Here is a 15460-nt window from a genome sequence, read left to right as displayed (position 1 = left end):
CAATACTGACTTTGATGGACCGAGGGTCTGATTCAGTATAAGGCAGCTTCATATGTTCATATGAGAGAACAGCATTGGCTGGATCTTGGTCTACACTTGGAAGCTCAGTTCTCCTCTGTGGCATGTAGTACCTTTTATCAGCCTTGGTCCTGCCCTCAAAAAGTATGATGTGGCCTCAGTGATCCAGGCACTGATTACATCTAGGTTAGATTAGTGTGATACATTGTATGGGGGCTGCCTTTGAAAGTTTGACTGATTTAAAATGTAGCTGCCAGGGGTTGGTTACATGGATCCTATCACCTCTGTAACGAAAAATCTGCACTGGCTACCCATCTGTTTCCAGACACAATTCAAAGTGATGGTTCTTACTTTGAGGGCCATAAACAAACTGAAGCCAGGGTACCTGAAGGACTGTGTGTCCTCATACTGTTCAGCCCATCAATTACGATCTGCTTTCTGAGCCCTACTGTCTGTACCCATGATCAATTTCTACTTTTCCTCAGTCTTCTCTTCTGAGGGAAACAGTGCTCAACATGGCAAAAACAGAACATATAATGAGGGTATGGAGTTCCATCCTAGGATCAGCATAGGAGTAGTACATAAACACCTAGTTTCTTTAAATGAAACGAAGTCCTCAGGTCTGCATCCAAGAGTTCTAAAAGAACTTACAGATCTCACCTGGAGAAAACTATAGAGTTTTCCCAGAAATGCCAAGAGCGGCCCCACATGGGCACCACCATTTTGATGATGATCATCGCACCAGTGATGTAGGGGGAAGTTCCCCCTGCCGGCCCAATGTGGGCCAGTGGGTTGGGAACCGGGGGCTTGGCAGCCCAACATATAGAGGATGGTGTAGAATTGTTTTCTGTGGCCCCAGAAGGTAAGACCAGAACCAACGGGTTGAAATTAAATCAAAAGAGTTTCCGGCTCAACATTAGGAAGAATTTCCTGACTGTTAGAGCGATTCCTCAGTGGAACAGACTTCCTCAGGAGGCAGTGAGCTCTCCTTCTTTGGAGTTTTCTAAACAGAGGCTGAATGGCCATCTGACAGCAATGCTGTGATTTGGGGGGGGGGGGCAGTATTTGTGAATTTCCTGCATTGTGCAGGGGGTAGGACTAGATGACCCTGGAGGCCCCTTCTAACTCTATGATTCTATGATCAGATATGAGGCAGGTGGTGCTTTGCCTGGGACATGCCCTTCCCCTTCCTTTTGTGAGCTTGGGCAGATTCTCTAGAGGGGTGGCATAGAAATTTTTTCTAAACAAACAATAGGAGAGTTAGAAGAGCTAGAACTGAGTCCAGTAGCTCCTTAGAGGCCAAGAAGATATTCCAGGTATAAACCTTCAAGAGTCAAACTTCCTTCAGAAAATTAAGAGAGCTAAATTAAGATTTAAATCTCCAATTGATACCAAAGACACATTTAAAAGCTTTTAATTTTGGCTGGATCATGCCTTTAGTTTTTAAGTTCCCAGAAGACTCTCTATCCTAATCTATCCAGCTCCCAAGCTCTTCAATTTCTATGTAAAACTCTTAGGCCAAATCATTTGTAGTTGGGAATTGGCTATGATCAATATGCAGATGACACAAGCTATACATATCCAGTGATATAGTAGAAGTTCTACATCACTGACAGGCAGCTGTGGTTAAATGGTTGTGAGTGAATGAATTGAAACTAAATCCTGGAAAGACAAAAGTAATGATTAGGAATGTGGACAGTCTTGGAGGATGTTATGCTCTCCATTTTTATTGGGGTTTGGCTGACCCTTTCTGACTCTGTTAAGAGCCTTGGGGTTATACTGGATTCAGCATTAGTGCTGGAGAAGCAAATTAAAGAAGTTGCAAAAAGGCTTTCTTCCAACTCAACATAGCCTGAAAAATGGCCCCTTACCTTGATATGACTGATCTAGCCACCAATGCTCTCTGTGGAGTTTTGTGAGCTACTGGCATTAAAGTTGTGAGCTACTTCATTAATTAGCTTGCTCTGGGGCCATTTTTCCTGGGCTAAGACAAAAATGTGTGAACTGGAGGCTAAAAAACTGTGAGCTAGCTGACACTAACTCAGCTTAGAGGGAACACTGAGTGCAGTCACCTGGATCCATGTTATGGTGACATCAAGACTAGACCACTATAATGCGCTGTACATTGGTCTTTTCTCAAAATCATTTTGGAAACTTCAGCTGATGCAGAATGGTGCAGTTCAGCTATTATCAGGAACTAGATGGAACATGCATATTACACCCATTCTGTAGTCACTCCACTGACTGCCCATCAGTTATCAGGTCAATTTATGGTATTGGCTATCACATATAAAGCCCTCATATCTGCAAGACTGGCTCTCCCCCATGCTCTGCCATGACAGCTTCACTCATCTGATCAGGGCCTTCTGCAGGTACCAACCTGCAAATGGGCAAAATCAACAACTGCCCATAGATGTGCCTTTTCTGTTGGGGCCCCTGTGATGGACTCAGGCCCTTAGCCTGAGTAGTTGAGAAACAGACTTGCAGCGATTGGCTGGAACGTTGCTCAAGCAATGGAAAAGTATCCTTTGGAGGTTTGCTCAGCAGAAAATCACCTCAGGATTTTTAGTCTTAGCCAGGGGGTCTTCGAGAAAAGTCTTCAGAATACCAGTCTGAAGTGAAGACAGTGGGCTTAGGCCAGGCAGTTGTAAAACCAACTGGTCGAGGGGCTGCGAGCAGCCAGAGTGGCTGAGCTTCTTGTGGGAGACAGAGCTGAGTGGATTCTGTCTGGAAGAGGGAGTTTTCAGACGGTTTGAAACTCTCTGAGGGAGATTTTGCCAGTGCATCAGGCAACCTCCAAGTACAAACAAAATCACACAAATACACACTGAGGGGAGAACTGGATTCTGGTGGTCAGCAGGGTTGCCCAAGACTCAGACCAGAGGACTAGCTATGGGGCTGAGATGCATCGGAATTGAGGGGTGCGAGTCCTGGAAGATAGCTAGTGCGAAAGGGTCTGTGAGGAAGAATACTGACATGAGTCAGGAGTTCTCTATGTGTGTGTGGAAGAGTGATTGAAGTTTGTTATTTATATGATTTGGCACTGCCTAAGTTAGGGTAAAACATCTGAAGAAACAGCATTCTGAGTGCCCAGAAGGCACAGACAGCCTGTGTGAAGTAGAGTCTAGTGGGACTCTGAAACCTGCCTGGTTTATTGTTTATTTTAAGGATCTTCTGTTGAAGTCTTGTTATATTTTTACCTCAGCCTGAAAAAGTCTCTACTCTCTGTAATTATTTTATTCTGCCAACCAGCTGCCAACTGATTTGCCTTTAAAACTGTCTGGTGCCAATTATTAAGAGTTCTGACAGGATTTCTGGGAGTGTTACTGAGGGAAAGTGACCGGGGAGAAATTTAAAGTGGTCGCCTCCTGAGTAAAGCCTCTGACTGGGTTCCTCACAGCCCCTGCCTAGTGGAATGGTCTGCTTGGAGAGGTCAGGAAGGCCCCTACTTTCCTGGCTTTCCACACATTGAATTATTCAAAATTATTTTGAGTTATTCAAAAGGGCTTTTCTACAGAGATAGCACTCTACAAAATGACCCACAAAGTTACTTGGATAAATTATTAGGGATTGTGGTCTATATTATTCTGTATAGCTTGCTGTAAATTGGATTCTACAATGTAATTTTGCTTCATTTAATGCATCATGCTAACAAGTTGCTTTGCTTCAGTGCTGTTTTTTATACTTCTGGTTGGTTCTGTGGCTAAAATCTTATTACAATGCCTAATGGATTTCCCATCCTGTCGATTGTATTTACTCACTCTGTGTAATCTGCCTGGAGTCCCAGTGAGAAAAGCAGACTATGAATAATATAAATAAAATAAATTGCCTGCTTTTGCTTCAAAAAGAAAATCCCAAACAAGAAAGCCGAAAGAGGCCATTAAACTAGCCTCTGACCATCCCATATAAAATGGACTGGTGCAAGTTTTAAAGGTGTGAATTTGGCTCAGAATGATGCCTCCCCACTCCACCCCAGTATCCTCCATTATGCCTTGACTATGGGTTTAATAATAGTCCTGTGCAGGCACACCCTAAACCAAGATATGCACTCATCACTCATGTGGGTCCAAAGTTTAATTTTTCTCATGTTCAGCTAGATGGCCCAATTGTGTCTTTCATTGAGTAGAACAAATTGGTTCCTTCCCTTGCCAGCTATGCATTTCTAGAGAAAAGGAACCCAGCTAGTCCTCTGATTCAACTCAAAGGTTAATTTAAAAATTTTTTTTGAAAAAAGATCTATGTAATGTTGTTCTTTTCCCCTTGGTCAAAGAGACGAGGAGACTCCTTTTTAACGCTGGTGGGTTTTGTTATGCTGTTTGTCATCTAAGTCAGAATTTTACCAAAAAAAAAAAAAGCTGAGAAGAAAAGCAGCCACAATTAGGAGCCGCCTGTCAGAAAACATTAACGCCTTCCTCTCCCAGCCTGTCAGGCACAAGGGAAATGAAAAACTGCCGTAGCAAATCACCCCTCCACCCCTGTAGAAACATTGGAAGGCAAGAAGGAGAGGGAGAGCTGTGTGTGTACGTGGAGAGATGAAGCAATAGGTAGCTCAGATCTATGTAGCCAGTTGGGGAGGGGTTGTGGCTCAGTGGTTGAATATCTGTTTTGCATGGTCACAGGTTCAGTCCCCAACATCTCCTGTTGAAAGGATCTCAGGTAGCAGCTCTTGGGAAAGATCTTTGCAGAGTGACACACTGCTGCCAGAAGCAGTCTGGCCATTTAGTTTACTGCGAAATTTCTGGTGGGGGGGGGCATTGCCCTGCAGGGCTGCTGGCAGCCAGGATGAAGCAGAGCCAAGACTCAGCAGCAGTGCCAGCAATGCAGAGGCCCTGCAGCCCAAAGCTGGCCAGTGGCATTAACAGTGAGTATCAGCATCCGTACTGCTTCCTCCTACACAGCTTCCCCTGCAATATTCTGATTATCCCATCTGTCCCTGGGTGCTGCTGGCCAGATTAAACTCTACTAAGATAGATGGCCTGGTGGTTTAACTTAGTAGAAGGCAATAATTTGGCAATAATTGGCACAGTCCATATTAAAGTCATTGGGTTAGATCTAATCAGCTTTTCTGCTGGTGAAAAAAGAAGTCCCCTTTGACCACCCAAAAAGGGTTTGTGGAATCTTCATGGAAGCTGTGTGATGGGGAACATGGTACAGAGGAAAAAATAGATAAGATTGAATTATAAGCCTGGTGTCACCTTTAAATAAGGCCTTTCAGTCTTTTCAAAAGTGCATGCTATGCTGACATCATAACCAAACTTAATTTTGCTTCCAAAGCATATGGATATTTCCAGAAGAAATATTTTGACCTTCTGTATTTCTTCTTGCTTTCTTTTCTCCTTCTGATCAGCATTCTGAGTCATTATAATGAGTCACCTATATTACATCTAAGATGAAAAGGAAAAGCATGAAGTCATGTACTTGAAAACTGAAGGCATTTTAATAATAATAATAATAATAATAATAATAATAATAATAATAATAATAATAATACTTTTTATTTGTATCCCGCCCTCCCTGCAAGGGCAGGCTCAGGGCCTTGTTTGTCAGAACAAGGTTGATTAAAACACTGCCAGTTGGTCTTGGTTGGCTTGATCTTTGTTTCAGGATCCAATACATTGCTAATTAAAAATGCGACAGCATTTCAAATAAAAGCATGACTACTTCTGTGTTTAGAGGACCACTGAAACTGACTGATAGCATGAACAATGCTGATGACCAAACCTTCTTGGTGTAGTGGTTAGAGTGTCTGACTGTGTGAGAGATTCAGATTGAACCCCACCACTCTGCCATGAACCTTTGACCAGTCACTCTCTCTAAGGCTAACCTACTGTACGAGATTGTTGCTGTGATGACAAAATGGAGGACAGAAGAATACATGCTGCACTGGGTTCCTTGGAGGTATAGTTGGATGAAAATGTGCTAAATGATAAAATAAGAAATAAATATGGCTTGCTTTATCTAGATGACAACATTCCACATATGTTAAAGCCATTCCCAGCATTCTATCATATACTTATGTTGTGGTTATGCAGTCAGCAGCAGGTTTAGGTTACCAGAGAACAGGCTTAGGCATTCACTCCAGAGCACTCCTTTAATTCCACCCATGCATGAAGATGGTTGTGATTCATTCTTTTAATGAAATACTGCATTTGGATATAGTAAGGGCAAAACCTACCCTCCATCCCTTGATACTAAAAGGCCTGTCCCTCACAGAAAAGAATCCCACAAGGCATGCAAGGGAGTGCAGTTCCCTAGGATTTTTACAGTCTATTATCTCTATACCTTGCTATAGTGGCAGGCTGTCAGCTCATTTTCTGTACTTTCTCATTTAGTGTAATAATGTTCTGCATTGCAGAACTGGCTGGAGGATGTCATTTTCATGATAAAACTAGCACGTATAGTAGCAAGATGGGAGAAAGCTAAACAATGTGTTGAAGGATGAGAGGAAAAACATGAGCATGGAGATTGTGTGCTTACAGTAGCCAACACAGTGGATGTGTTGTGATGTGGAGAGGTTGCACTCAACTTGGGAGGTTGTTTGGCTTACTTAGGTTTAAGAGCGCTGGATAAATATGTGCGGTTCTTGTTTTCATGGAGGCGATATCTTCTGTTATCTTGGATGTAGGAATCTGGGCATATAGCACTCAAAGATGGCCCAGAAGAAAAGTCCTCAACACTCAAGAAAGCAGCCCCTAAGAGGTCTGTGATAGGATTGTCTAATATAACACTGAATTAGATTGCAGGCCTTGGTATAGCTCACATAGCATGTTAGGAGGTGGAGAAAAATGTGGGAGGTACCAAAATATAGCAAGAGGGGTGGGGGCTTGTTCTGTTCCCAGACATGCCCAATAGAGTTCAGCCCAGTCAAGCACATTCAGCAGCATCAGGGCCTGACAAGCAGAGCATGATTCAGCATAGGAGCTGTCCAGTAGTGCTAAAAGCTAGGCCAAAGTCATCCAGCTAGCAAAGGAGCTGTCCACAGAGTTGGTTTCTGCATGTTGCACTAGCAGCTTCCAAACATAAGAACTGTTCTTATAATTTGGTAGTTTGCTTCACCCTTCCAAGTGCGTTAGCAGGGCTCTGATTCTGACAGGGTCTCCACACCCTCCTCCCAAGTATGAAAGGAGATTCCAGAGGCAGTTGCATCTTCTTGTTCAGGCCTCTGCTGAAGGTCCAAAGACCCTGTGGGTAAGTGGGGAAAGGAGGTTTTGGAGGTGAACACATCCACCTGATTGACTGATTCTTTTGTTCCCTGGGTTGGGATTTGTCCTTAATGGTGGTCTACTTTAGGAGCTTCCTTTTGAATGCCTGGAATGTTCAAGGTTTCTGTGTGTAGTGTAATCTGATCTGGTGTGTAAGTTAACCTCTTCTAAGAAGGGGATCTTGTTCCATTGATAAACTGGGTAGGAGTAGGTCCCAACAGGGATGGTGCTGGTGCTCCTTTTCTAGCTGCTCAAAGGGAGAAAAATGAGAGTCCTGATGGTAGGATGGAGAGTAGAAATCATCAGCTGCAAGGTTACTCTGATATGAGGTAAAAAGACCGAAAGAGGTTCAAAATAATATAAGATTCCATCAAAGTACATTCAGTCAGGCTTCCCAGAGGATACATCTGATGGGCCAGTCCAGTTCTGCTTCTCTTTGAGAACAATCAATGAGAGCTGACGGACTATTGGGAAAAGATATGGCAGAGCTATTAAGTCAATTGCAAAGAGAGCTAGAACAGTACAAAAGACAGCTTGAGCCAGTGGGTGAGAAACATGTAACCTTAAGCAGGCTGAATGGAAGACAACTTGTAAGAAATAGATTTGGAAGCATAAATTGTGTTAGGGATCAAAGTTCAATTGTTAAGGAATATTATATCTATTTACTTGAATCACTCTAATGTTGTTTTAAGCCTTCAATAAAAGTTAACTCTTTTCTAGTTAACCCTGTTGACTGAATGTGTACTGTCTTGGGAAGGAAACATGCACACATATAAACCTGTCAGGCCCCACCCTCTCCATCTATATACATACACATATGAATAAATAGTGGAAGTGTGAGGCTGAAGCAATGTTTGGATCCCAATCCCAATAGCTCTGTTCAGTGTCTAAATAAGGGGTGGTTGATGAAGGGAACAGGCTGCCCTGCCTGGAAGTGTCTCTGGGAAGGAGAGAGGTGAACTGCTGTGTGAAAGGGCCAGGGCTCTGTGTATTAAAAAGAGATATGATGGGTGCTGAACTGTAACTGACTGATCTACCTGTATCCTGAACTTATGTAACAGAGGTTATGGTAGACAGTAGTGTCTGTGAAAGTGGGAAGGGTCACAATGGGGAAATGAGTGAGCGTGCTGGGCCAATGTTTGGGATCCTAGGGGGAGGAAGCCGAATTAGTTGGAGATTTGGGACTATGGAAGAGCCTGAGGAATCTCAGGTAATGGCAGCAGTCAACAGTAGTGCTGGGGCATAACACCAACAACAACTGATACCTCTGGTGGTAGCTCACTTATGGATCTGCACTGCATGCCATAGGTAGGGTCACATGAAGGGAGAGAAGTGGGAGACATATGGCTGCCATTTGTAAACATCCCTGCTTCCTTTCTGCATTTGTGTGCATGGTGTGTTTGCAATTACATGAGTGTATGACAGGTTTTGAATGAATGTAACCCTTGTAAGAAACTCCAGAGTTCAAAAGGCAGAAGATGGGGCAAGGGGGCAGTGTCTCCTCTTTTGGCCCCCTTCAATCTCAAACCATCGCACCCTACCTGTGGTCCAGAAAGGGAAGTTCCCCTACCAGCTTTGACGGAGTACCACTAAAACGGTGCCCAGAGTCAGAAGCCTGAGGGTGCTGCTGGAGCCCACATTGGCAGTGGAGGCCCAGATAGCAGCCACTACCAAATCTGCCTTCTTCCATCTTAGGTGGGTAAGACAGTTGGTCCCCTTCATTGAGCATAGTGACCTGGCAACTGTGATCCATGCGATAGTCACCTTGAGATTGGACTCCAGCAATGTCCTCTACATGGGGCTGCCCTTGTCCCATATTTGGGAGGGATGGTGGCTCAGTGGTAGAGCATCTGCTTGGTAAGCAGAAGGTCTCAGGTTCAATCCCCGGTGTCTCCAACTGAAAAGGGTCCAGGCAAGTAGGCGTGAAAAACCTCAGCATGAGATCCTGCAGAGCCACTGCCAGTCTGAGTAGACAATACTGACTTTGATGGACCGAGGGTCTGATTCAGTATAAGGCAGCTTCATATGTTTATCTGGAAACTGCAGTTGGTGCAAAATGCGGCAACCAGGCTGTTATTGGGCCTCTCTATACTGGAGCACATACAACCAGGGCTGTGGGAGCTGCACTGGCTGCCAATAGTATACCGGATTCACTACAAGGTATGGTTATTACCTTCAAAGCCTTATATGACTGAGAACCTGTCTACCTTAGGGACCGTCTCTCCCCACATGTTCCCAAGAGGGTACTCAGATCCAGAACGCAGAATTTATTGTCGATCCCCAGGTCGAGGAAGGCAAGACTGAAGTCTACTAGAGAGAGAGCCTTCTCAATTGCAGCCCCACTGGTGGAACCAACTTCTGGAAGAAGTACGGGCCTTGCGGTGTCATGGGTGCTGGGGACCCTTCAGAGGAAGTTGAGTCTGATGAGGAAACTGTGCCCCTGCCACCTGCACCAGTGCCCCTGCCACCTGCACCAGTGCCCCTGCCTCCTGCTGGAGAAGATCCCAGCCCCCCTGCCTCGCCCTCTCGGGTGGCTCGTGTGCGTGACCGCCTCCGGCAGGACCTCAGGGATCGGAGGAGGGCGGCACGCTCACAAGCAAGACGCTCCCTGAGCCCTGAGTTCTGAGAGGATTCTGGCCCTTCTGAGAGCAAGGATGCTTGGGTGGTAACAGGATCCTGGCTGCCTCCCTGAGCCAGCAATTAGCCCAAACGGGCAACAGCCAGCAGAGGGCTATATAGCTGTGGGCTTTGGGAGGAAGCTTTGTGGAAGCAACTAGTCATCTCCCTGACATTCTAGCATCCACTCCGGCTTGACTTTGGTTCCTGACTCCCTGACTTTGGCTTTGGACTTCTGGACTCCCTGACCTCGGTTTCTGGACCTCAGACCTGCGATACTTCTACAGTGATTCGGATTTGGCGCCTCGGACCCTCCTGCTTACTGGCTACAGACCTCGGACTGCCTCTGGACTTTGCCTGACCCGGCCCCAGCCGTGACATGCGGGACCTTGCCCAGTTTCGCAAGGCCTGTAAAACAGCACTATTTTGACTCACCTTCAGCTGAATAATAGTATGAGAGGACGCCCAACATTGCTGAACATACTAAAATTAATAATAATAGCACCAATTGTTTTAAATTATTTTAAGCTATTTAATTGTTATTATTAACTTGGTTTGTTAAACTCTAATGCTTATCTATTGTTTTATTATTTTAGTTTGATTGTTGTGAGCCGCCCTGAGCCTGCTCCGGAGGGGAGGGCGGGATATAGATCCAATAAATAAATAATAAAAAAATACCTTCCCCTGTGCAAGTAAAGAATTTCATATATCAGAACTGCCATCTTCCAGGTGGGTCCCTGATGAACTGAGTCAAATAGAAGTGATGAAAGTTGTGGTAGATGGTAGTGTCTGTGAAGGGGGAGGTGGTCACAATGGGGAAATGGGTGAGTGTGCTGGGCCATTGTTTGGGATCCTAGTGGGAGGAAGCTAACTGACAAGAAGTCACTGGGTCCAAATGGCATACACTTTTGGGTTCAGAAATGAAGAATGTGACATTGTTGATTTCATTACAAAATTTGCAACATATTGCTACAATTGGTGTCCTTTTTGAAGCAATGGAAAATATCAAATGTAACAATGATTTTTTAAAAGGATTCTTGGGAAAAAAATCCTGAAATTACAAGTCAAATAGCCTAACATCTGTTTGGGTAAATTGATGGACTCTATGAAAGACAGATTTTTAAGTAAACAGAAGAACAGGGCCTACTAAGGAAGAAATTTCTGTTTCATCAGACTGGAAGTTCTTTTAAGAAGTATATGGACCATAGTGATCTGGGTAACACTGCATACATGGGTTTCTGAACAGCCCTTGACAAAGTATTTGACTATGGGATAAGAGGACAGGTAATCATGTAGGTTAGTAAGAGGCCTGTGGTGCGGAGCAGTGCTGCAGTCCAAGCTCTGCTCATGACTTGAGTTTGAGCCTGGAGGAAACTGGGTTCAGGTAGCCAGCTTGAGGTTGACTCAGCCTTCCATCCTTCCGAGGTCGGTAAAATGAGTACCCAGTCTGCTGGGGGGCGGAAAGTGTTGATGACTGGGGAAGGCAATGCAAAAAAAGTCTGCTGTGAAAACATTGTGATACAATGTCACCCCAGAGTTGGAAACAACTGGTGCTTGCACAGGGGACTACCTTTACCTTTTTAATCATGTAGGTTAGTAACTGGAAAAACAACCTGAAACAAAGTATCAGTAAATCATTTCTGCAGTGGAGAGAAGTAAATGGTGAGTCCCACAGGGATCAGTATGTTGACCATTTAGTTTGATAAGAAATAATCTGGAATTGGGGGTGAAAGTGAAGGGTCAAGCTTGCATATGATACAAAATTATTCATGGTAGTAAAAAATGGAATGTCCAAGAGGGTCTCTCCAAACTAAGTAAATAAGCAGCAATTGTATTCAGTGTAAGGAAGAATACATTGTATTCAGTGTAAGAAAGAATAAAGTGATGCACATTAGAATGAAAAATCCTGAATTTACTGACCAGGAAAGCGATCTTATACTTCAATGACAGCATTAACTCACTGTGTTGAGATTCAGTGCTAAGAAAGGGATTGGAAAAACAAAATGGATAAACCCCCTGTATAGTGCTGCAGAGTTGCTGTAATTCATTTACTGACTTCATTTATGCCCTACCTTTCTCCACAATGCAGACTCAATGCAATTTTATAATTCACCTTCATTTTATCCTCTCAGCAACCTTGTTGGTTACAATACTACCCTGTTTGTAATACTCTGTACAGTCCTGGCTGCTCTATCTCACCAAGGGTATTGTATTGCTGGAACTGTTGCAGGAAAGGTCAAGCCCAAAATGACCAAGGAAACCTTCCCTATGGGGAAAGGTTAAGGAGTTTAGCGCTTTTCAGATTTGAGGAGATGGTAGAGAAAACTATGCATGGGATGAAGGAAGTAGATACAGAACCATTTTCCCTCCCCACAAACACTAAAACTTGTTGGCCCACACTGAAGTTTACAAGCATGAGATTCAGGATGGGCAAAAGGAAGCACTTTTGCATTCAGTGAGTAACAGCCCTAAGGGATTCACTGCCCCAGCATGTAGGATACCAACTAGCTGCACAAGTGGTATGCATCAAGGACTCAGTGACACACCCATAAGCTAGTCTGCAGCTCCAGCACGTCTATTTATCTGTCTGCTCAGTTAGCTAGCTATCCTCTGCCCTCAGCAAGCTCATCCTTTATGAGCAGCACCATTGTGTGCTGGATTTACTTTTCTTTCTTAGCAACTTTGCAGATCCCAACAAAGACTCATTCATGCATTTTGTATGCCTGCTTCCTTTTTGATTCCTGACAACAGGTGGAATCTGCTGCAGGCAACCACACCCATACAAGTATCCCGAGGAATATAACAGAACAGTCATTTGCATATCGAATCTGTTTTCCATTTTTAAAAAACTGCACAGAAGATCTTCAAAATGAAAGTATTTCCCCCCACTAACACAAGGCTTCTCCTTTCTTTCCAGCCCAATATTGTGTGTGTGTGTGTGTGTGTGGTGTGGGTTTTGGGTGGCCTGTGGAAATTGATTTACGAGTCAACCACTTTCCTCTTTTCTTGCTATCTCTCGCTTGAGTGGTTTGTAGGCCTCGGCCCTTTCTTTCACTCAAGGAGAATAAGGTTGTCTATGGAAGAGGTCAGCATTTCAAATTGGTGGAGTTCAACGCCACAAATGACATAGAACTGACAAGAAAAGACAGGCAGTTTGTGGAGGGGGGGGCGGTCATAAGAGCGCACAGGCCCTGGCGAGGGGTTTCTGCTTTGTGATGGGACTTGGCACCCAAATGAATTAAATAACAGGCTTAAAGACTATTGAGGGAAGGGCTGAATGCAAATCAAAGATAAGTAGAAGTTTTCTTTCCTAAAAGAGGGATGATTTCCCCCCTCCTCCTCCCCTTAGCTCTTTCCATATCTGTGCAGGCAGAGTCTGCATGTTAAACATGATTTAGCAGGCATTATTCAGGGGAGCCTTTTCATCAGGTTTCTGCAGAGATTGCCTATCTTGGCCTGTGATTAATGATCTGCTGTGCAATTTGGAGGCTATAATGACTCGACAATCCACACACAAACTATATAGTCACATTCCTTTTGCAGATTTGCCAAGCTGTTACCAAGGGGCCCACAACCCAGACGGATTGTTGGAGAGATAGCTAAGCATTTCAGCAAATGCCATTCTGCCCTTATCTTGCTGAGGAGTGTGTTGGGCAGCAAGCTCATTTACAAAATTCAAAGCCCAGATTTCAGTGGTTTCTTTCTTTTGCTTAAAAAAAAAACACAAAACCCCAACAAAATTGGGACTTGAAATAATTGTTTAAAAGGTTGGTAAGAAAAGACCCCGGTGTATGGCCTCTCAGTGATTATGCCGACAAAATACTGTCTTTGTTTCCAAATTTCAAATCTGATTAATTGAGGCCTAATGCTATTAATGCCATTTGAAAGAGAAAAGTTAATCTTTCAAAGCCCATGGCATCAACAGGATCTCAAAATCTCAGCAGATTTCAAAATGTATGAGCTTTATTATCATTTCACTTTTAATTCTTGAGTAGGTTGTAACCATTTCACTGAAATGTTATTTAGTTTCATCTACAACCAGCTTTTAAAAATCTGTTTCTGCAAAAAAACAAAAAGAAACCAAAACCCTGGAATCAAATAAGGATTTGACAATATAATCACATTTTTGTTGCCATCAGATGAAAATGTTTTGAGATGTGAAGATCTTGTTCAGGAAAAAGGAACGGTTTACCAAAAGAAGGAAAGAGCAATGAATAAAGAGTTACAGTTTCCTTCCTTCCTTCCTTCCTTCCTTCCTTCCTTCCTTCCTTCCTTCCTTCCTTCCTTCCTTCCTTCCTTCCTTCCTCCCTCCCTCCCTCCCTCCCTCCCTCCTTCCCTCCCTCCCTCTACTCCAGAAGATTTCAGACTGATACCAATATTAAAAACATCTGTATACTTTCTAAATCGCAAAACTATACAATACTAAAAATATAAAATAAGAATATCTCTAAGAACAACCATCTCATTTTTGCCCTGTAGACATTTGTCCAAACAAAACCCATACTCATACATTGAACTGGTCAGAATGCAATTATGTATGGTATTTTATGGCATGTTTTGCCTGTGATTGTTAATGTGATTAAAGTTTAGATGTTGTGTGTGCAGAAAATGGGACACTGGCTCCTCCAGTCCCCTCCGCAAACAAAGAGTTTGCTTTCTGCTTTGCATATTGCCCCTGATTGAGACTTCCTGCTTCAGGATCAGGGTGGAGCAAAGGATGTGTTTTCAGGCAGGGAAGGATTCAGGCAGCAATACTGTGGGGAGGAGAAGAGAGCAAGGGCTAGTCAGACACTGAAAACCAACTTAAAAGACCTAGTGAGAGACCCATGGAGCTACCCTACCAGAGACCTAGAACTATTTATCCCACCTTAAAGGGAAACTTCAGGAACTGGATAGAAAACAATTAGTTCCTGAACAGAACTAGAATGAGCACTTTTACATATGGCTGCTGGAGGTCTCTCGAACCTAGTTTTTTTTTCCTGGAGCACTTTCAGTGCTCACAGCTACTCTTGGCTTGATCTGTGTTCCTTGAGGATTTTCCAAGCAGCCTTTCATTCACACCCTCTCCAGGAACATGCCTAAACTCACACCCTGGCTTGAGAGAAAGAAGCTTGGTGTTCTGTTTGTCAGGGATGACAACAAAGGTGGCCTGCCAGGAAAGGTCCCAGTTTTCAAACGGGGAGAAAGGTGGAAATTGCACTTCACATCAAAATTGACAAATAGTGCTATGTTTCAGTGTATGAAATTACTGAATCTTTTTCCTTGTAAGGCAGTGACACTGGTCAGTGAAAACCCAACCCCACATCCAATCATGATCTCAGGATTTTGGGTTTCCCTTTTTGCTCCATTTAATTCCAGAGTGGACAACTCTGCTCATTGTCTTGACCAACAAGCAAATTTAATCAAACATATGGCCCATTCCTTCTCCTCTTTCCTCATAGCTGCAGACATGCCATTTGCTTGACTGACAGCTGCACTGGAGAGTGGCACTAAGGAGCCAACATGCCAGGGGCCACAGCAGCAAGGAATACATACTGGCTCAGTGCAGATTTCTGATAGGCAATGCTGTCAACTTTTTCTAGTCAGAACCCTTCTGATTTGAGGTCCAAATCCCAGTAAACCAA

The sequence above is a fragment of the Heteronotia binoei genome, chromosome 8 (assembly GCF_032191835.1).
Source record: "Heteronotia binoei isolate CCM8104 ecotype False Entrance Well chromosome 8, APGP_CSIRO_Hbin_v1, whole genome shotgun sequence".
In the NCBI taxonomy this organism is placed as follows: domain Eukaryota; kingdom Metazoa; phylum Chordata; class Lepidosauria; order Squamata; family Gekkonidae; genus Heteronotia; species Heteronotia binoei.
The sequence above is the reverse complement of the archived record's forward strand: the minus strand, read 5'-3'. Positions refer to the sequence as shown.